This window comes from Perissodus microlepis, chromosome 20 (genome assembly GCF_051167445.1).
Source record: "Perissodus microlepis isolate ML-2025 ecotype Zambia chromosome 20, ASM5116744v1, whole genome shotgun sequence".
NCBI classification, from domain to species: Eukaryota; Metazoa; Chordata; class Actinopteri; order Cichliformes; family Cichlidae; genus Perissodus; species Perissodus microlepis.
The window spans coordinates 33580374-33603205 of record NC_140480.1 but is presented as its reverse complement, the minus strand read 5'-3'; positions in this window follow the sequence as shown (position 1 = coordinate 33603205).

Below are 22832 nucleotides of genomic sequence, written 5' to 3'. Positions count from 1 at the left end.
TAGTCAATGGAATACCTGAAGGTTCTTCTAGTTAGGCAGTGCATCTAATTAACAAATGACCTTTGTCTCAAAGGGAGACAGAATAACACAATTTGAAAGGTGAGACCTGTCTTAACCCTCGTGCTCCCCGTCGGGGCAGCTCCGGACCCCGGAGGTCCGGAGCTGCCCTGACGGGGAGCACGAGGGTTAAGGAAAACCCTTCGCTTGTCCAGCTGGACGCCTGCAGGAAGAGGGATTTGCATGAGGTGGCATCATTCTATGGCATTTGTGTCTCCGCAGCTCTGCGTAAGGCTGAGCTGAAAGCTGCTCTTGTGTCTGGCTTGGTGGAGAAAGGGATAGTGGCCCTGCCAGTGTCTGCCAGTCCACTTGAGCATGGTGTAGCGTCTCAGCCTGTTCTGCAGGTGCCAGCTCAAGGTGTAGCTCCATCAGTGTCTACGCCTGTTGCTCAGGGGATTCCTGAAGACAAACCTATGACACTGCCTCACTGAGAGGGAGTTCCAGCTAAAGAAGGAGCTGGAGCTTAAGCGTTTAGACGCAGAGCTTGCCAGAGCCAGGGAGGTTGAATTGAAAAAGGTGGAGGTGGAGGCAGAGACAGCTGTTAAGTTGCGACAGTTGGAACTCCAGCAGGCTTCCCTTCCTCCGACTGCCTCTATTCTGCGGGCAGAGGCACCAATTGATGTGGGGGAAAACATTCGTCTGGTTCCAGTGTTTCGCGACACTGAGGTTGACAGTTATTTTGAATTCTTTGAGCATATAGCCACAGCCTTGCACTGGCCACGGGATTCGTGGGCTATTTTGCTACGATGTAAGCTGGGTGGTAAGGCTCGGGAAGTTTGTTCCTCATTGTCAGCTGAGGACAGTCTGAATTATGACAAGCTGAAAAGTGCCATCCTGCTAGCTTATGAGCTAGTCCCAGAAGTTTATAGGCAGCATTTCCGGGGATTAAAAAGGGGACAGGGTCAATCCTACCGAGATTTTGCACGGAAGAAAAGTGTGCTTTTTGATCGGTGGTGTGTGTCCAGCAAAGCTACTGATCTGGCGTCGATACGTGAATTAATGCTGATAGAGGAGTTTAAGAACTGTGTCTCCGAGCGCATCGCAGTATACCTCAGTGAACATAAGGTGTCCTCATTACAGCAGGCTGCAACACTGGCTGATGAGTTTGCCCTCATCCATAAAACTAGTGTTATTAAGCACGACCGACGCGATGCCTCAGTGAAGGTTAGCAATGTGCCAGCTGTGCAGTACCCAAGGAGCGAGGTACCTGTGTCCCATCCCAAGGTGAAAAGAAGGTGTTTCTTCTGTTTCAGGTCTGGCCATTTGATAGCAAATTGTGAGGCCTACAAACAGAAACAGTCGGTCTCGAGGGCTAGGCGTGTACCAGCTAGCAAAGCCGATACAGGCGTGGTTTCAAGTGCCAAAACAAAGCTCTGTTTCTTCTGCCACAAACCTGGCCACCTGGTTGCTAACTGTTTGAAAGCCCACTCAAAGCAAAAAGGCTCTGCTTTGAAAGGAGTCAATCGTGGTTCACAAACAGACAAAGTTGCCAGTCCGAGACGACAATTGGAGGATAATTGCTCAGTGGTGTCATTTGGTCACTGTGAGAGATCGATTAATTGTGATCCGCCACCTGTTGACCGTCTTTCTGGTCCAGATGACCTGGAGTGTGACACACTGTGTACGACACAACCATTCAAACCTGCACCTCTGGCTAACCAGCATGCCCGTTGCCATGACCTAGCAAAGAAGCGCCTGAATAGTGTTTCAGTAAGGCCTTCTAGCTATTCGCTGGGTTCTCCATATGTGATGGCTCAAAAAACATCTGGCTGTCACTCGAGGTCTTGGCAGATTCGGCAGGCTATGCCTAACCATTATTATGGTGCATGGTAAGTGATATGTTTAAAAGTTGGGTAGGACATTCTGTGACAAACCACTGGTTTGTATTTATGGGAGGGGGTGTTACGGCCCTAGCTGGGCCTCCTGAAACTGCCCTTGTGTGGGCGTGGTGTTTTTCTCCGCCTCCTCCTCTCTTGTCACTTGTCAGCTTCCAGCCCAGTCAGTTCACACGCCTGCTGTTCAGCTTCCAGCCCAGTCAGTTCACACGCCTGCTGTTCAGCTAACACTCCAGTCAGTTAATTCGCCTGCTGTTCAGCTTCTAGCTCAGCCTCCTCCTGCCCTCCAGTCCCCTGTAGTTCAGTCTTCTCCTGTCCTCCAGTCAGTCCAGTCTGCTCCTGTCCAGTCAGTCCAGTCGCCTCCTGTCTCCCAGTCGCCCGTCCTCCAGTCTGTCCAGTCTGTTGTCCAGTCTTCTGTAGTCCAGTCAGTTCAGTCTGTCATCCAGTACCCTGTAGTTCAGTTGCCCGTTGCCCAATCTCCTGATCAGTCTCTGGTCCAGTCACTCATCCACCATCCTGTTCAGTTCCTGCACCTGCAGCCACAGCACCCAGAGCCAGCTGTGAGCTCTCCTGCTCCTCAGCCAGGGGTTTCCGCGCCTGCTGGCCCGGCCACTCTTCAGCCAGGGGTTTCCGCACCCGCTGGCCCGGCCGCTCTTCAGCCAGGGGTTTCCGCGCCCGCTGGCCCGGCCGCTCTTCAGCCAGGGGTTTCCGCGCCCGCTGGCCCTGCCTGTCTCCAGCCAGAGGCTTCCGTGCCCACTGGCCCTGCCTGTCTCCAGCCAGAGGCTTCCGCGCTTGCTGGCTCTACAGCTGTGGCTCCGTCACCCCCCGGCTCCCGTGCCGTCGCCTGGTCCAGCCTCAGCTTCAGCTTGTTTCGCCTGGTCCAGCCTCAGCCTCAGCTTCTGCTTCGCCTGGTCCAGCCTCAGCTTCTGCTTCGCCTGGTCCAGCCTCAGCCTCAGCTTCGCCTGGTCCTGCGGCTAATTGCTCAGTGGTGTCATTTGGTCACTGTGAGAGATCGATTAATTGTGATCCGCCACCTGTTGACCGTCTTTCTGGTCCAGATGACCTGGAGTGTGACACACTGTGTACGACACAACCATTCAAACCTGCACCTCTGGCTAACCAGCATGCCCGTTGCCATGACCTAGCAAAGAAGCGCCTGAATAGTGTTTCAGTAAGGCCTTCTAGCTATTCGCTGGGTTCTCCATATGTGATGGCTCAAAAAACATCTGGCTGTTACTCGAGGTCTTGGCAGATTCGGCAGGCTATGCCTAACCATTATTATGGTGCATGGTAAGTGATATGTTTAAAAGTTGGGTAGGACATTCTGTGACAAACCACTGGTTTGTATTTATGGGAGGGGGTGTTACGGCCCTAGCTGGGCCTCCTGAAACTGCCCTTGTGTGGGCGTGGTGTTTTTCTCCACCTCCTCCTCTCTTGTCACTTGTCAGCTTCCAGCCCAGTCAGTTCACACGCCTGCTGTTCAGCTTCCAGCCCAGTCAGTTCACACGCCTGCTGTTCAGCTTCCAGCCCAGTCAGTTCACACGCCTGCTGTTCAGCTAACACTCCAGTCAGTTAATTCGCCTGCTGTTCAGCTTCTAGCTCAGCCTCCTCCTGCCCTCCAGTCCCCTGTAGTTCAGTCTTCTCCTGTCCTCCAGTCAGTCCAGTCTGCTCCTGTCCAGTCAGTCCAGTCGCCTCCTGTCTCCCAGTCGCCCGTTGTCCAGTCTTCTGTAGTCCAGTCAGTTCAGTCTGTCATCCAGTACCCTGTAGTTCAGTTGCCCGTTGCCCAATCTCCTGATCAGTCTCTGGTCCAGTCACTCATCCACCATCCTGTTCAGTTCCTGCACCTGCAGCCACAGCACCCAGAGCCAGCTGTGAGCTCTCCTGCTCCTCAGCCAGGGGTTTCCGCGCCCGCTGGCCCGGCCACTCTTCAGCCAGGGGTTTCCGCGCCCGCTGGCCCGGCCGCTCTTCAGCCAGGGGTTTCCGCGCCCGCTGGCCCGGCCGCTCTTCAGCCAGGGGTTTCCGCGCCCGCTGGCCCGGCCGCTCTTCAGCCAGGGGTTTCCGCGCCCGCTGGCCCTGCCTGTCTCCAGCCAGAGGCTTCCGTGCCCACTGGCCCTGCCTGGCCCAGCCTCAGCCTCAGCTTCGCCTGGTCCTGCGGCTGCCGCGCCGTCGCCCCAGCCACATTCTGGACGTCATCTCCGGCGTGGCCGCCCACCGGATCTGCTCAGTGGCCGCCGCCTTCCTCGCGGCCGCCCACCAGACCTGCTCAGTGGCCGCCGCCACCTTCCTCGCGGCCGCCCACCAGACCTGCTCAGTGGCCGCCGCAGTCTTCCTCGCGGCCGCCCACCAGAACTGTCCCGTCTCGGCCGCCGGCCACGTGGCCGCCCACCAGAACTGTCTTTGTTTTGGACTCCGTCCCTCCGTCCTGGGCCCCCTCCGCCCACCCTGTTCTGTTTTTTCTTTCTTTTGGCTGTCGGGTGCCGGCCTTTGACGGGGGGGGTACTGTCAGGGTTTCTGGGTCGTTGACCCAGTATTTTTAGTTCACGTTCACTGTTTATCTACTGCCTGTTCCACTTCCTGTTTTATTGTGTTAGCCTTGGTCTGTGTGCATTATGTTCAGTCCTCTTCCCATTTATCATTAGTTCATTATGTTCAGCTGTTCACTCACCTGTCTCCAATCGTTGTCATTGTTAGTCATGTATTTAAGCCCTCTCTTCCCTTCAGCCCTTGTCGTGTCATTGATGTTATGTTGTTGTTTCCGCCTGCGTTTGGTCAGCTAGCCATTCAGTCTTTCAGTCAGTCAGTCCTTCATTCATTCATTCATTCATTCAGTCAGTCAGTCAGTCAGTCGTCCAGCCAGCCAGCCCTTTCCTACTCCTGTTCTGTTTGTTCACTCCGTCGACAATAAACACCAATCCTTCTACCTACCTGTGAGTCCAGCACTTGGGTCCTCCTTCTGTCATCCACGACACTAATCCTGACAGCTGTGTTAAAGGATTACAATTTGAATCGCCACTACATGACCAAACATGAGGATAAATACAGAAATCTGTCTGAAAAAGAGCGCGCAAGGGTGTCTGATGCATTGCTAGCAAAACTGCAAACCCAACAAGGACTTTTCACCAAACTTCACACCACCAGAGAGGCTGCCGTTCGGACAAGTTTTGTAATATCTCACAAAATCGCCAGGAAAAGTAAGGCCTTTTCTGATGGAGAGTTTATTAAGGAGTGCTTATTGGACTCAGTTGCACTGATATGCCCAGAGAAAAAGGACGCGTTTGAGAATGTCTCACTCTCCTGACGTACTGTGACTAGGCGGGTTGAGGACACCGCTGAGAACTTAGAGCTTCAGCTGAAGAACAGAGCTGCAGACTTTGAATGTTTTTCTCTGGCTTTGGATGAGAGCTGCGATGTGCGTGATACCGCCCAGCTTCTCATCTTCTTACGTGGAATAACTGCAGACTTTCAAGTCACGGAGGAGCTGGCTGCCATGCAGTCAATGAAAGGAACAACAACCGGCAATGACTTATTCATAGAGGTAAATGCATGTTTGGACAAATTAGGACTGAAATGGGACAATCTGGCAGGTGTAACAACAGATGGTTGTCCAAATGTGACTGGGAAAAATGTAGGACTTTTAAAGAGAATGCAGGATAAAGTGACAGAAATTAATCCTGTGCAGAAATTGACATTTTTGCATTGTATTATACATCAGGAAGTGTTGTGTAAGATAGTGTTAAAGATGGACCACGTTGTTGATGTTGTAACTAAAACAGTTAACTTCATCAGAGCAAGAGCATTAAATCACAGACAATTTATTGCTCTTTTGGAGGAAAATGAGATGGAACATGGTGACATCAGCTACCACTGCTCTGTCAGGTGGCTCAGCCTAAGCAAAGTACTAAAAAGTGTCTGGGATCTGAGAGAACAGATTCAGGATTTCTGTGTGAAGAAAGGACATGCCGTCCCAGAGCTTTCAGATGAAGATTGGGTGGCAGACCTCGGATTTGCTGCGGATGTGACTGCACTAATGAACCAACTAAATGTCAAACTGCAGTGCAGGGGGCTTTTTGTGCATGAGATGTACAATGCAGTAAAGGCTTTCATGAGGAAGTTGCAGCTTATCTCAAGCCAAGTAAAGGACAACTTTCTGACCCACTTGCCAACACTAAAGGAGGCTATTCCAAATGCCAATCACCTCCACAAGTACTCAGCCATGTTAGAAGTACTGCATGCAGAGTTTTCAAGGCGATTTCAAGATTTCAAAGCTCTTGAAAATGAAATGGACATGGTTTCTTCCCCCTTCACCTGCAGTGTGGATAATGCTTCAAGTGATGTTCAGATGGAACTCATTGACTTGCAGTCTGACTCACTTCTGGGAGAGCACTTCAGGTCAGTCTCACTGCTGGACTTTTATTCCTCCCTAAAAGAAGAGAACTTTCCACACCTGAGGAATCATGCTCAGAGGATTCTAGTCCTCTTTGGATCTACCTATGTATGTGAACAGACATTCTCGGTGATGAAGTTCAACAAATCCAAACACAGGTCCTCTGTTACTGATGACCACCTCTCAGCTGTTCTTCGCATAGCCACCTCAGACATTCAGCCAGATTTCAATGCCCTTGTTCAAAACCAAAACAGGCTGGATTATTCTCACTGAAAAGGAGGAAAACATGACACAAGTCATTATATTGTTGCATTTCTATAAACTTGTTGTTTGTTGAGTTAAACATGTTAAAATAAAATGACATTGATTCGGTGGTTGTTTTTGTTTTATTTGGAATATGCGCCACAATTTCACATAGCATAGCCCAATATAAATATTTACATTATTTTATTTTTGTTTTATTCTTCTGATTACCAGTACCAGCTATTCGTAATATATAATTTAGTGAATTTTACAATTTAAGAAAGTTAAGCAGACTTGGGTTCAAGATGTCGTTGATGTGGCCCTCTGACGCAACTCGGGTTTCTCATGTGGCCCCTTGTAAAAATTAATTGCCCACCCCTGGTGTAGAGGGTGGAAATCAGCCAGGACAGCTCATGAAATATAATAATAATAATAATACATTTTATTTGAAAGCGCCTTTCAAAACACTCAAGGTCACTGTACATAGTAGAATAAAAGCAACATAAAAGCAAGCAGTTTACAAAATCATAAAAGCATAAGACATAAACAAATAAAATAGCAGAGTGGAGAGGTTATGTGGGATAAGCTATTTTGTACAAGTGGGTTTTGAGCTTGGACTTAAAGAGTGAGAAGGATGAGATATTTCTTAAATCAGGAGGTAGGGAATTCCAGAGTCGTGGAGCTGAGCAGCTGAAAGCCCTGCTCCCCATGGTTGCAAGACGGGGGGAAGGGACGGAGAGTGAAAGGGAAGAAGAAGATCTGAGACAACAAGATGGGGCGGTAATCTTAACCAGATCAGAGAGATATGGAGGAGAGAGATGATGAATAGCCTTAAATGTGTACAAGAGTATTTTGAAATTAATGCGATATTTGACCGGGAGCCAATGAAGCTGCTGCAGGACAGGAGTGATGTGGTGGACAGAAGGGGTCCTGGAGATGATACGGGCAGCAGAGTTCTGGACGCGTTGGAGCTTGTGGATGGATTTTTGAGTAAGACCAAAAAGAAGTGAATTACAATAGTCAATCCGGGAAGTAACAAGGCTATGGACAAGAATGGCAGTGGCATGTGGGGTGAGAAAAGGACGGAGACGATTAATGTTGCGCAATTGATAATATGCAGACCGAGTAACATTATTAATGTGTGAATTGAAAGATAAAGTACTGTTGAGGATGACACCCAAACTTTTCACAGAGGAAGAAATGAAGACCGGTGAGTTATCGATAGCAATAGAGAAAGTGTTGGTTCTGGATAATGTTGATTTAGTGCCGACCAAGAGGAGCTCGGATTTATTACTATTGAGTTTGAGAAAATTAGAAGAGAACCATGAATTTAGTTCAGCTAAACAGAGGGTAAGGGAGGATGGGGGAAGAGCAGAATCAGGTTTAGTGGACAGATAAAGCTGGGTGTCTGCTTACATATTATTGATTTCAGTTGTGTAAATCTACAAGAGCCACTACAGCTGATTGTAGGGTTCCCCACCTGCTAAATTACACTGTAAGATAGAAACCCCTGCTGAGCAAAAACAACAAAGGCTGGTCTCAGTTTTGCCAGAAAACATCTCGATGATCCCCAAGACTTTTGGGAAAATACTCTGTGAACTGTCTCTGCTGCTCATCTTCAGAAATGACAAGTATCTCAGCCTTCCACACAGCTAGCCTTTCGTTCTCGTCATTCAGATTGTATCATTGACTTTAGGATCTGTTGTTTGATCTTTTCCTTCCATCTCTCCTGGTTTATTTCTCACTGATCTCACTTGCTACAGTGACTACAACAAAAACATCCCGTTTGTGGAACAGCACATATGTGTCTGATCACTCTGGACTGCACGCTCAATACAAATCTCACCGCCAGTAAGGACCTCAGTCACAAAGAGAAAACCTCAACACATAATATACACAAATCCCAGCTGTCATAATGTGCACCAAATTAATACTGTTTTTTCTCAGTCCTTACAGCGCTTTCTGTCACCTAGAGCCAGTTAATGTCCCCAGACCAGCCCTAAAGAAGTGCTCCCTGATCTTTGAAAATGAATCCACTGAGTGTGTGAACAAATGTCATTGTTTTAAGCCCCACAGATACAATCATAGTCTAACTGTACAATGCAATGTAGTCCAAATAATCCAGCACATATACAGCAGTTAAGAAAAGAGACAGAGGGGTCAGTGAGCAGGGACCTTTCAAAATGCTACATTTTAGTTTTTATCTTTCGCCAGAATCACACTCTTACTTTTCTGTGTTCATGTATTTTAAGTGAAATTAAAGCTAATTATAGCTTAATGGCAAGAAAGCGAAAGTGGAAAGTGCTAAAAAAAAAAAGAGAGAATTATCCTATTAAGTGAATCTAAATATTTCCCTTCCCCTGTCTAAAAAAAGCATCATCTCCTCTCTCTGTTTATACCAACTCTATTGTCTGACTGGCTTTTGGAGACTCAGATTTGAAGTTTGCCAAACAGAAAAATCTATATTGTTCACTGAATGTTTTCTAACAGTAAATATTTTTCAAACATTTGTTCCCAGTTTCTGTCTTTCCATGTGTTGTCCCTTAATCTGAACTGGAACCCAGTGAAGCAGAGTGTAATCACCTCCTACGAGCCATCCTGTCACAGTGAGTGGAAGCTACAGTATCATATACTGGCTCATTGTGATTTACAATGTGAGCTATTCATGGTGGCCTAAAACTAACTGTGTGCATGCTCTTGTTGTTAAAGGGAATCACCCTGCGAAGCCACAAATCAGCGTCACCTCTGTTTCCTGCTTGTCCAAAGTGAACAGTCATGAAAAGATCAATTCATACAGAAGTGAATTGTAGTGGAAGCAGCAGGATCAGTCATGGACGCACAAGTTTTTTTGCAGTCCGTTTTGTGGCACCACAAGGGAGCCTGTAGTGACTGGAGCCCCACTGGATCATCACCAGTAGGAAAGGAAAAAAAAAAAAAAAACACCACGTGGAACATTTTTGTAGAATCGTTGCAAATTTTCCAGCACACACTGGATGTGATCTGGGAATGCAGTTTCTTGCAACATGTACTCATATATTTATGCAATACTTATGTAAGAATGCTGTTTGTTTACTTCAGCTCAGCATTCAGTACAGTTATTCCCTCCAAGCTGATCACCAAACTTGCGGCTCTTAGACTCAGCAACTCCATCTGTATCTGGATCATGGACTTTCTGACCAACAGACCCCAGCATGTTAGGTCAGGCCATAACTGCTCTACCACCATCACACTCAACACTGGCACTTCACAGGGCTGTGTGCTGAGCCCGTTCCTCTATGACTGCAGACCTGGGTATGGATCCAACTCCATCATCAAGTCTGCAGATGACACCACGGTGACTGTCTCATCAGTGACAATGATGAGACTGGCTACAGGGAAGAGGTAAAGCACCTAGCTGTGTGGTCTGACAATAACCTGCTCCTGAGTACCAGCAAAACCAAAGAGCTGATTGTGGACTTCAGGAGGGAGAAGACAGACACCCATGTCCCCATCTATATAAATGGCACAGCTGTTGAACGGGTCTCCAGCTTCAAGTTCTAGGGGACCCACATCTCTGAGAATCTGTCCTGGTCAACTAACACCTCCAGCCTGGTCAAGAAGGCCCATCAGCGCCTTTTTTTCTTTACGATACTGAAGAAGAACCACCTGTCTACTGACATACTGGTTAACTTCTACCGCTGTGTGATAGAGAGCATCCTGACCAACTGTGTCACAGTGTGGTATGGGAACTGTTCTGTTGCTGACCGCAAGGCACTGCAGCGGGTGGTGAAAGCCGCCCAACGCATCACAGGGATTCCACTTCCTGCCATTGAGGATGTCCACAAGAAGAGATGTCTATGCCAAGCACGCATCATTCTCGGGGACTCCTCTCATCCTGCCTCCAGCTCCTCCCCTCCAGAAGGCGCTACAGGAGCCTTCAGACTAAAATCAGCAGGTTTAGGAACAGCTTCTTCCCCACAGCTGTCACCCTACACTGTTCACTATTGTAGTCTGTTCAGAGAGCTACGCTTCCACTGCTGTAGATATATTCATAGCACTCTGTAGATCTGTTTACCTCACACCGGTACATCTGTATATATGTAGTACATCTGTATATTTGCTCTTATTGCACTTACTGATAAGATGCAAACTGTATTTTGTTACCCTGTATTTAGACATGTGTAATGACAGTAAAGTTGAATTCTAAATGCTATCCTAAACATTTAAACAAAAGCAGCTACACAGCTACAGGAGAAGTTTTTAGAAGTGATTTTTAGAAGGCCAGTAAAGAGAGCATGGAGACAGATGGAGGATGCCAAATTCACTGAATCTACACGCTTCCTGTTTCCACCTCATCCTTCCAGTGCTCTACTATACTCCCTGCTCTCTCTACCACAACTGTCTTTGAACTTGCCTGGGCCAGGTCTGAGTCCAGCTTTGCAACTCCAGCCAGGTCACATGACACAGGGGTTTGCTCTGATGTCAACAGGCAGGTCAGTGGAGCCCTCTGGTGATGGATTTATGCCAGTGAAACAGGAGGAGGCCTGAGAACAGACAGCAGGCTTAACTAGCAGGACAAAGTAGCATGTAGTACTTGAAGGAGTCATCACAGCCAATCAGTTCTCAGGAAAATGGAACATCACATACATTTTCTCTTCTTTGATTTTCATCAATGTATTTCCTTTGAAATTTAAAAAATTATTTTTTTTTTATTTTTCATTTTGAAATATTTCCTTCTGTCAATATTTCTGCCTGATTAGAAGCTCATAGGCAGTTCCTGTCACTCTACAATAAAATAATGAAGAGGCTGCCCTCTCTGCCTTCCCACTAGCTGACCTAACTGACACAAGTAAACTGTGTTAAGATGCCCTACATGGATTAAGGTTCTTGGCCACATACATATAGATTTGTGTGGCTGTAGAAATCATGCCATGAAGCTCCCAGCGCACATTTTTGATGCTTCTGTCTGTGGCAGAGTTGGTTTGGAGCTCGGCAGAGCCTTGGTGGCTTTTACTGACTATACACCCCTACCCATTTATTATGAACAAACAGCACAACTGTTTGTGGTTTTTTTCTATATTACACTTGCATTTATTTATACTTATGTGACAGCTATTCACTGGCCTGACAAAGTTATTTTAAATGATATCATGTCATGAATAACACAAGTTATTTTCCATGAAATCGAAAAGTGGTGAAATTCTCAAAAAATGAATGAGACGTGCATGTAATTTGACATATTTTGTTGTTTTGTGTGTGTGTTTGTCTGTATGAAATTTTGACGTGTATCTGAAAAACACAATTTTGAAAACACTGGAAAGACCTCAAGACATTTTTCTTTTGCTTACTATGTAAACAAAAATTCCCACCAATGCTTTTCAGTGTGAAATTTAGTGTGTAGAGAAAATACCTGTGCCAGTTTGTCTCCATCTAGTGGATGAATAACGCATTACCACTACATCAGGTGAGTTTTTCTCTGTGCACAGTGACACAAAACTCATTTAACAACATAAACTATTTAAAAAATGATGTAGGCAGATCAAGGCAATGTTACAGATTCAGTAAGAACAGAAGTTTATTGCAATCCTTCAAATATATGCAGGGCGTCACACTAACACAGTTGCTTATGTCCAGCATAGCTCTGTTATTATCAATTTGATTCGTAACGTGTCCAGTTTATTGTCTTAAACTGGCATTAAAGTTTCAATGAACTAAAGTGGTCCCTCTGAGTCAGCACCCAGAAAGCTCGTCTCTTTTAAAAATGTGGCCATAAATACGAGCGCTGCTAGGATCTTAAAACACTGGGGCTAAATCCAGACCTGAAATCTTTGGAAGTTTCACTCAGTAACAGCACCTTTTTAATATTATTGACTATATTTTATAGTCACATTTATATATAATGTCAAACATTATACGTTAGCTAAAGGTTGAAGTCACAGAGCTATACTGAACAACAATGCAATTTGAGTTTTTCTTGTTTGTACTATATATTTGATTTATTGTAAGCAGCGGGAGTAAAACCTAAAGAAAAAAATAGTAAAAATATGAATGAATCTCTGCTCTTACAGCTTGTGCTTTTATTGTGCCGTGATGTCTCCTTTGAAACTGTCCTCTTGCTCGTCTTTTGGATGCTCACCTCTTCTTCACCTTTCCTGTTCCTTTCACTAAACTGCTGCACTCTTGTTCTCTGCTCTCGCCTCCTGTTCTGGTTACAATTAGAATGCAGTCAGCATGTGCCAAATAAACTTGCTCCAAATCGATCATGTTTGATATGATGATGACGTTTTTAACATCTTATTTATCAACTTATTTGATGCACTGTATCAATCAATTATTAAACAAATATCAGACTGTGGAAAAGCCAATAATAATGCACTGAGCAAGTTCATGCCATAAGAGCTAAATGGCCATAAAAGAAAATCCTGAATGCCTAATACAGGACAGGCCAACATTTAATGCAGCCACAGATCGACATCAGTCAGCTTTCTGCACTTTCCACCTGATCACATCTGTCCTCAAAGTCATGTCATTTCCTCTGTGGTTCATTTATGTTTACTTTTACATTTGCAGTGACAATAAATTTAGTGACATAGTGCACACATTATTTCCTATGGACTGCTGGGTTATCTTGGTTTATTTAAGTTAGCATTTTTAAAGGTGCAGTCAGTCATTTTTTAGGTTATTTGATAGAAAAAAAAAGGATCTTGTACTCATAAATAAACATAGAATAGTGGATAAAAATGACACATTGTTAAATGTGTCATTGGTCACTGCTTAATTTCCTCATTATTTAAGCATTACTCATCCTTAGTATGTCATTTATAAATACAGATATACGTTCTTAGAAAGAACCACTTCTGAACCTGATCTCCTTACTCCAAGGAGCTTTTGTGAGTTATCATTGTGCCAGAGGAGGAGGGCATCCAATACTTTTTTCATTTCACCTGAGTTCGCCTGTGGGAAAGCACAGCGCCGAATACCCTGACTATTTCTTTGAATTCAGGAGTACTAGTGAACTAATCTTGAGTGATTACTGAATTATCTGAATAAAGCTAATGAACCAGAGAAATTCTAAACTCTTAAACATCCCAGAGATATCTGAATTTATGTCTGCACCTTCACACTCCAGATATGAAGGATCATACCTGTTTTACCTCCAGTGTTGTGCCAAAAAGTCATCGTCTGACAAAAACTGATTTCCAATGTCTTTACTTATATTGGTAAATAGACTTTAGTGAACATGATTTACAAAAGGGTATATATCAAATTTAATAATGACCCATTTTTTCAAGTATATTTATAACTCTATGTTATTGTAACTATATTAAAACCAACCCAGTCCTTTTGGGACACTTAAAATATGTTTAGAGAACTATTATTATATTTGTTGCCATTTCTGCTGTCCTCTTGGCCAGATTACTCTTTAAAAAAGTAATTTTAATGTCAAATGAATAAATACGAAGTAAAAATCACTGCCAAAAAGTAATTGCAGCTTCTACCTTGTGACAGGAATGTTGTTTGTGGCACAAGATGACTCAATATCACTCATGAGGGATACATATGACATGTTTCACATATTATAGACCAAAAAGTTGTCTATAGCAGTTTATCCCTCCTGTTATGTTGCCGGTCAGATTGACCCAGAACAGAAGAGATGTCACATGTCATCTGCATCACTACAGAAAACGAAAAAAATCAAAATTATAAAAGAAAATTGTAAAATAATCAATGCTAGTGTTTCTGACACTTTTGGATGAGTAAATTTGCCCCGGGTCAAATTAACCCAGAAGCATAATTGGTGTTCCTGGAAACCAACATAACAGGAGGTTTAAATATGATCAACTGGTTTTTGACAAATACCGAAAATTAGTTTATGGCAGATATGACTTTTTGACACAACACCAGCTAACTGACAAGACCTAGTTAAAAGCTAATATTACGGTTGAATATTATTGCACCTAACCTTAGGCTCCAGTATTTTAAAACTCGCACTTCCTCTCTGATAAACCATATGATTATGTAACAAATATGTCAGCTTACCAAAGAAAAGAGGACAATTTATTCAGGGTGTGACAGCACTTTACCACCTGTGTCCAACATATAATACAAATTTCTGGACTGGAGCACGTACATCGTTAAAAACTCCAGGACTTCATCACAGCCTCTCTCACATCCGCTTTACATGTGTAGTTTACAGGAAACTTAAATAACACTGGGTGAATATGTTTGTAGCAGGATAAAATTAGGGTCCCTTATATGAATGGGATTTAAACAGGGAGAAAGAAGAAAAATATTGGCATCAGTTACCAACACTTCACTCAATTGAGACTCACTTGTGTTTAACACTGGAATATGTGAACATAGGGCTGGGCGATATGACCCAAAATTCATATCTCGATATTTTTTAGCTGGGTGGCGATATAAGATATTTATCTCGATATTTTTTTAAAGCCATAAGTTAAGAACAAAAAGAGAGTTCTTAGTCACACCGTGTCCCAGATGTCACACAGGCATTTTTATTTACATACAGCATAGATTTACATGAAGAAATTTCTCAAAAATAAATTATCAGCATTTATTAAATAACAATGCTCCATAAATAAAAGAAAACAATGTTGTTTTTGTGCATAACAAAAAGCTCATAATTGTGCAGTCAAAATGTAAACTAACAGACGCTGAGCATAATAACAAAGACAGATTTCACAGCTGCTCTGTTCCCAACTTCTACTGCGTGACTGACAGCCTTGAGTTTGAAATCCTCTTTGTAACCGTGTCTCTTAACAGGTGCCATTTATGGCCCTTATACACACACAATACGGTAATATTACGTTGAAGCACAGTACGTATCACTCCGCGAGGCTCCAGACTACGGTAGCCGTAATGCTCCGACAATCCATCAAGCGCTGCAGCTCCGTAGCTTAGCAAAGTCATACTAAAACATTTTTTGACAGATTGCTGAGCGCCGTGTACCACCTAAAATCGGTTCGCGGTCAGTAAGCACAACCAGAATTCATACATAAGGCGCGCTGTCAACTTTTGAGAAAATGAAAGGATTTTAGGCCGTGCAGCCCCTGTGGGCTGCATGTCGTTAGCGTGGTTAGCTCGTTAGCGCGGTTAGCTCGCTAACACGTTGACGCCGTCCAGCCCCACAACTCGCTAACGGAGATTTGCTGTGTCCATCTTGTCGCTGCCTGCAGGTGAAGCTATGGGGGAGGAGGGGGAGTTGTGTTCAGTGAAGGAGAGGCGAGGCCGAGTAACGTTGCGTAGAGACAAAAGTGGATGAAAGAGAGGCAAACTTGTGGCTCCACAACTATAATTATAACGTAACATAGACTATATCGATATAAAGGATATTGTCACATCTTATATCTCGTATGAAAATATATCGATATTTTTTTAAAAACTCGATATATCGCCCAGCCCTATGTGAACATATTACTTATTGAGTCCTTTCTCAGTCCATGGGTTGTAAAACCGCAACATCCTCCATCCGTAGTAAGAGAAAGCGTCTGTGGCAATAACCAAAATGTCTCCATACAGCCTTTGTGAATAAGAAAATATTTTTTAAAACTCTTTTTAAAATGTATAGAGCTAAATATAAAACGTGTCTGTGAGTCCTTCAGTCCAAATACTCGAGGTTGAGAAGAATATATAGCAGCCGCTGATCCCTCAATGGCACCAGTAAGACGGCAGGACAGCAGGGCCTCATCCTCAGCAGAAAAGTCTCCTCCACTGCTAGCAGGAGAATGACACACGAGTATTTTAAAGGTACTGCATGTACAGATCTCACCGCTGGCTCACACAAGCTTGCACTGACACAGCTACAGACCTTGCTGTGTCCCAATCCAGCGACCGCACGCTCCTGAGTACGCATTTTGAAACCTATTACGTCACAGCGGCGTGACGACGGCTGTCCCACTTTGAAGTGTACTCCAAATGCGCCGTCGATTTCCCCAAATTTGAAGTGTGGTCCGCTGTACACTTCGTGGTCCCATATATCCCACAATTCATAGCGCGGTGGTGGGTGTGGATAATTTTGCCGAAAAATACGGCAGGGGGCAGAAGCGGGGCAGCCGAAGAGTAAACTTTCAAAAGTAAGTTTACTGAATATGATGTCACTTATTTATGTGCGAATGTTTAATAATGAAGAACATTAAAACATGACTGTTGGCCACATGTCAGCAGAGTTATGTGACATTAGTGATGTGTACAACTAACTTGGTTTTAAAGCCTTTACTTTTAAATTTATGCCGTTCAATAGTCGACCTTAATCTTACAGAGAATGTGATGATTTTATGGATAATTAAAGTCAGTCATATATCCACAAACACAACAAGCTGAAAGTCAGTGATGCTGCTCGGTTTGCAGTCCTGAATATCACGGCACAAGCTGGATTCACTGCACTGTTAATGTTAGCTATGTTATATTGCTGCCTCTGTTCGGTGGTGTCGAGCCAAACGGACTTTAACGTGTGTTTGAACGAGCTGACGGTTCACTCGTTAAGCTGAAAGAAAGATGCTTTAATCACAGGAGTCACACGTGTGTCCACTGGACCATCTGGGAACTCTTCTTGTTTAGCACTCGTAATAACACAAACACTAAATCCTCCTTCTCTTGTGCTGTTTTGTAGCAGTGTGTACACCTGAGACTGTCACCTGTCTGTCTGTCCTGCACTCTCTCTCTTTTTCTTTCTCTCTGATTGTGGAATAAAAGTATGAGCATGTATTTATAAGTTACACTTGTGTTTGAATCCTGCAGCTTATCACACATTTGATTTCCATGTGTGACAACTGCAAGTGTCCAGAGTGAGGACAGACTGAGGGACCCACTGCCGCACATCATCTGTGAGGCTTTGCACCCCTGATGATCCACCAGGACAAACTCAGCAGTGTGTGAGGAAGAGGAGGAGGAAGAGCCAGCAGCAGCTGACAGATGGAGAGAATAGACAGACTGTTACCTGTTTGTGAAGGACTGCTAGGAAAGTTTAACATAACTGTCTGTCCTGAATCAGTCTTATTAGGTAATGTTCAAATAATGTTATCATCCAGTGTTTTCAGTGTGGGAGAAAGTACTCAGGGCCTTCAAGTTACACACTATGAAAGGCAGCAACAAGTTTAATATTCAGAAACCTAAAGTATGTATCAGCAGCAGAATGGACCTAAAAATAAATGTTTGTTTCAGTTCTATGAAGCTTTGAGTATTTTGGATTAGTAGCACTGCTGTGTTTGTTGCATCATATTGCTGTAATTGTTTACATGCTTTATATATTCTGAGGTAAGTTGATCTATAGTGTTACATCATATTCTATAAGGATGTTATGTGTTTGTAGACTTTCTGCCCAGTTTGACCCATTTAGCAGAAGTCAGCCTGTTTAAGGCTCTGATATCTATTCTGTATGACTTAAAGCAGTTATGACATGGTCTGATTTTCTCACCCAATAAAGGAATATTTAATATATCATTCTACTCTTCATGTTATCAGACACAGTTATCACAGCTCGTAAATTTTGTTTTTACACATATATGTAAGCATTGAGCCAAATGTAATAATGCCAACAAATTAAACGAACAATATTTGTCTCTTATATATGATACATCTATATCAGGAGTCGGCAACCTTTCTGATGACGAGTGCCATCTAGAATTTCCTCAGAAGTCAATGTGCCATATGATTGCATTAGCAATAAATGTAATAACGCTCTATATGAACAGTTACACACTATATAGAACCACTTTATACAATTATATTTGTTTGCAGATGTTGGCAGCTATCAGCGAATAGTTATCAGCTATTTTGAAACAAAAAAAAAAGACACTTTTTATCCATAACAACAAATGAACTGTACAACAGAAAATGCAAATGCTATCTATGGTCTCCTCACAACAATGATAAGAAAAATAAACTGGGCCAATGTGGCATGTTTGTTAATACAGAGACACACATGTTAATGTGATCTCTGGTCTCCCACTCAGAGACACAGGTCTCCCAGTGTCCAGCATTCAGACGGCTACCTGAGGACACTGTGAGAGAAAATCTGCTCACACAGATATGTAGAACCAAATACTGTCAATAAGGCCTCTGCAATGTTCTGAAGACAGTTAAACTTGTCAGGTAGTGATGTCCAGCAGGTGAACATGCAGCTCCATGAACACGCACAGCTGTGGATTCCAGCTGCTTCGATGTTGCATTAACTGGCATTAACTCAGCCAGTTAATGCGAGACAAATCCAGCTGCTCATTAAAGATTTCTGGTTTGATCAGAAAATAAAATGTTGGTCCAAACACCTGAAAGTCCCAAAAACGCATTGTGAATTCTGTCTCGAGTCTGCAGATGTATCCGTGTATTTCCGCGGTGCTGATGCTGCGCTGAGCAGACAGCTCCTGAAGCTTTTGAAGTGTCGGAATGTAGAAAGCTAACAACGTCCCTCTCACCAGTAGGCTAAGTTATTTTAACCCAATTACAAGTTGAATCTGATTGTTAGGGTTGTTAGCTAAGATACCGTCATTAAGAAGCGGCACAACTAATATGTCTATGTGAGCTGATTTGCGATGTGCACCGCTGGCGTGGCCATTTATTTTTTTAATGCACCCTCTCAGATTAATTCACTGCGTGTCGTGCCCAGGGCTGGACTGGGACAAAAAATCAGAATGAAATGAAAACAAATGCTGTTGTGACAGTGATGTACACTGTCTTGTTGGTATATGTATGATTTCTATACATTTTACGTCAGATAAAAACTTTGGTTGTAAGATTCAGATAATTATTTAATAACAGCTAGACATTTTAAATGAGAATAAGAAAGTATTTCTTTGTGCCCCCCTTTCCCTGTTAATGCCCTACCTGGCCCCTGGCAAAACTTTGCTAGACCCGCCCCTGCACAGTTACCAGCTGTCAGCTACTTAGAAAAGAATCCTGGTGTTATTTGTCTTTCAGAAACAGTTCATAACTTCCCTTCAACTCATTCATGTCACCTAAAAGGTAAACCTGTTTCTCCATCACAGCTCTGATGATTCAGTAAGGACATCTCCTGGTTTCATCTTCATGTTTCCCTCTCACCACATATCCAAACCGACATCATGACCAGCAGCTTTACAGCTGTGGCTCCAGCAACATCAGCTGATACTAGAAATTAATATTAAATAAATTCTAACAACACCTGATCAAGCTTAAACGTGCTGCTGTTGTTTAGCGCGACATCCGCTGGTTTCCTTTTTCTGGCGCAAAGTGGGCGATAAACAAACAAGAGAGAAAAGCTGATCAGCTGATCATTGATCAGATTCATGATTGAAGTGGCAACAGGTGAGGGAGGGGGAGAGAATGAGAGAAGAAGAGGCAGCTGACAGCGTAACGACAGAATAAATCCAGCTTTGTGTCTTTTTGCATTCTAGCTGAAGTACGGTGTTCTGACAAACCATCCTACTTTAGCAAAACGTCCTACCGTAAGTAGTTTATGCACATTTTTGCTGTCACAGAAAAATTCCAGCACAAATTTAAGTTGGTATGACGGTTTGCCACTTAACTTTGCCCATCAGAGTATGCTTGTAGCTCATATTCACAAAGGTAGGATGGTTCGCCACTGAATTTTAGCTGTGAAAAAATGCTTCTAGCTCAGATTAACAAAGGTAGTAGGATTTGCCACTAAACTTTAGCTGTTAGTATGCTTGTAGGTCACATTCACAAAGGTAGGATGGTTTGGCACTTAATTTTACCCGTCAGAATATTTTTCTGGCTAATATTCACAAAGGTAGTACGGTTTGCCACTTAATTTCGTGTTGTGCGCATGCGCAGAAACAATGGGTAGGATGCTTTGTCAGGTAGGATGGAACGGGACAAACTGCATTCCTTTTCAGCTCAATACGAAACGCGTAATATTTTCTCTGAATGCGGGACTATTCCGTCTTTTTACGGGACGGTTGGCAACTCTACTAACTATCAGTAGTATCATAGCACACACCCAGCTGTATAGAAACTCCATCATGCTAGCTAGCACGCAGTACGAGTTATTGTAACTGACTGTAAAAAGTCAGCACAACAAAAATAAAACTACACCTAAACTTGGTTTATATCTGACCAACATAGACTGCATGGTCATAACGTCTTACCTGAAGTTCAGTTCACCTGACACTCAGACCGGCGGCCGCCTCGGGTCTCTCCTCTTGCCTACCCTTTCTCTCATCCACCTGCTGGCCTCCACCTCTTGCTAATGTTACTGAGTCTGTGGAAGCTCCACCATAGCCACCAACAAACAACTGAGTTATTTTTACACACCGACCAGCATCTGGCCAATCCACCACCTTTCAATGTTTATAACGTTACAAAAAAAAAAAAAAATCATCGGCCCACCGCGCAAATGCCCGGTATACCCGATGGCCAGTCCAGCTATGGTCGTGCCATCAGTTAACCCTTCGCCTAGGGTTGCCGACCCCTGATCTATATATACACTGTCAAAGATACTTGTCTTTGAGTGAAGATTTAAGGTGATAGGAAATATAAATAACTTCAACTTGAATCTTTGACACAGAGTTAGAGCTCACTGCTGTAATATATCATAATAATCTGACAATAAATATAATATTGGCCATATTATATTTACATTACCAAAGTGAGATGACTTTAGTCTCATGAACAACATTAGCTAATTGTTATTTACTAACTAATCTTGAAATGACTGTTCAGTACAGAAATGAAGACCAACAATTATGTTTTTACAGTCCCGTGGTCTCAGCCTCAGCTAATCAGAGTGATGTCATAAAAAAAATAATGAATGAACAACAAAACATTTTTCTCCTTCATTTCTGTCAAACAATGCTGTATTTAACGTTTCTCGTGGTTAGTGTCATGGTTGCTAGGCAACCTGAGCAGCGCGACGACGGCCAGACCGTCCCATTTCACAAGCCTCTCATTTCCACATTTCTCGTACTTCCTAGTACGCGCCGTACGTAGTACGCGAACTGCGCGTACTCCGAAGCGTGCGGTCACTGGATTGGGACACAGCCCATGTGTGCTCATAGCCCCTAAACAACAGTGCAGTCTGCTAGTTCAAATGCACAACATAAATTACAACTTACTGTACAATGAACACACATCGCTCACTGAGTTAGGTCATTCTTGCACCTTTTTTAAAACACACCCCTTTAGCTTACATCTTGAAAGTAGTGCAAGCCATATGGGTTTATATTCCAAACAGTGACACACGAACTTGATCACCGAAATCCGCTTAACATGGCTGCTAATTTTCAAGCTTACTAGCTTATTCTCGATTAGCACACTAATAATCATCATTAACCACACATCATAACATAACCAAATGATAACATATAGAAAGAAACAATGTACGTATAAAACACAAATTCTTACCTAGCAGGAGAATAAATAATCAGTATTTTAAGGCTACTGCATGTACAGATGTCACTACTGGCTCACATGAGCTACCTCTGAGAACCCCACAGTTTACTCCCCAGCTGACTGTCGCGAGAGTCGTAAATCACCGGCATTGTAAAACTTTAAATTATTCCAGGGCATGTTAAAAACAAAACACCAAACAGATGGACTGGATATTAAACGGTATCAAACGACTAAATTAACACAGGGTTACAATTACATTCTACCATCGTCACATCGAGGCGTCGCCTTCCACTTCCCCGCTGACCTGCCACGACGTACCCGATCCTTCGCTGACAGCAAAGATCGCGGCACAGCGACACCACGGACGGGACCTCTGTTTCTACCATCAGCGTTTTGGTGCCGGAGCGCGCCGCTGCCTGCCGCCTTGCGCTTTTCCGACCCTGGGACATGGACCCCGCCAGCCTGCTGTAGCGGCCGCGACCGCTGGCGACAAAGAAAAACTGCTCTTCATAGAAGACTCGCGCTCTGGGAGACGTTTCCTGGTCGACTCCGGCTCCCAGAAGACCCTCCTTCCCCCATCCGGAGCCGACAGTTTGGCAGCGGGCTGCGGACCGCAGCTTATTGCGGCTAATGGCTCTCCCATCGCAACGTTCGGGGAAAGGTCCGTGACTGTTTGTTTTCATGGTCGGGATTTCCAATGGACCTTTGTTGTTGCCGCTAGCTCTGTACCTATTTTGGGCGCCGATTTTCTTTGTGCCCACGGACTGCTGGTCGACGTCGCTAACAGACGCTTAATCGATGCACTGTCTTTTCTTCAATACCCTGTTTCACTCGCGCCATCGAGCCCCTGAATCGGGCTAATTTAGTGACTTCAGGGAATGTTTTTCAGCGTTTGCTCATGGAGTTCCCTTCACTGACTGTTCCTAATTTCTCGAACACTGCAACGAAGCACGGGGTTGAACATTATATTCCGACGGTCGGTCCCCCAG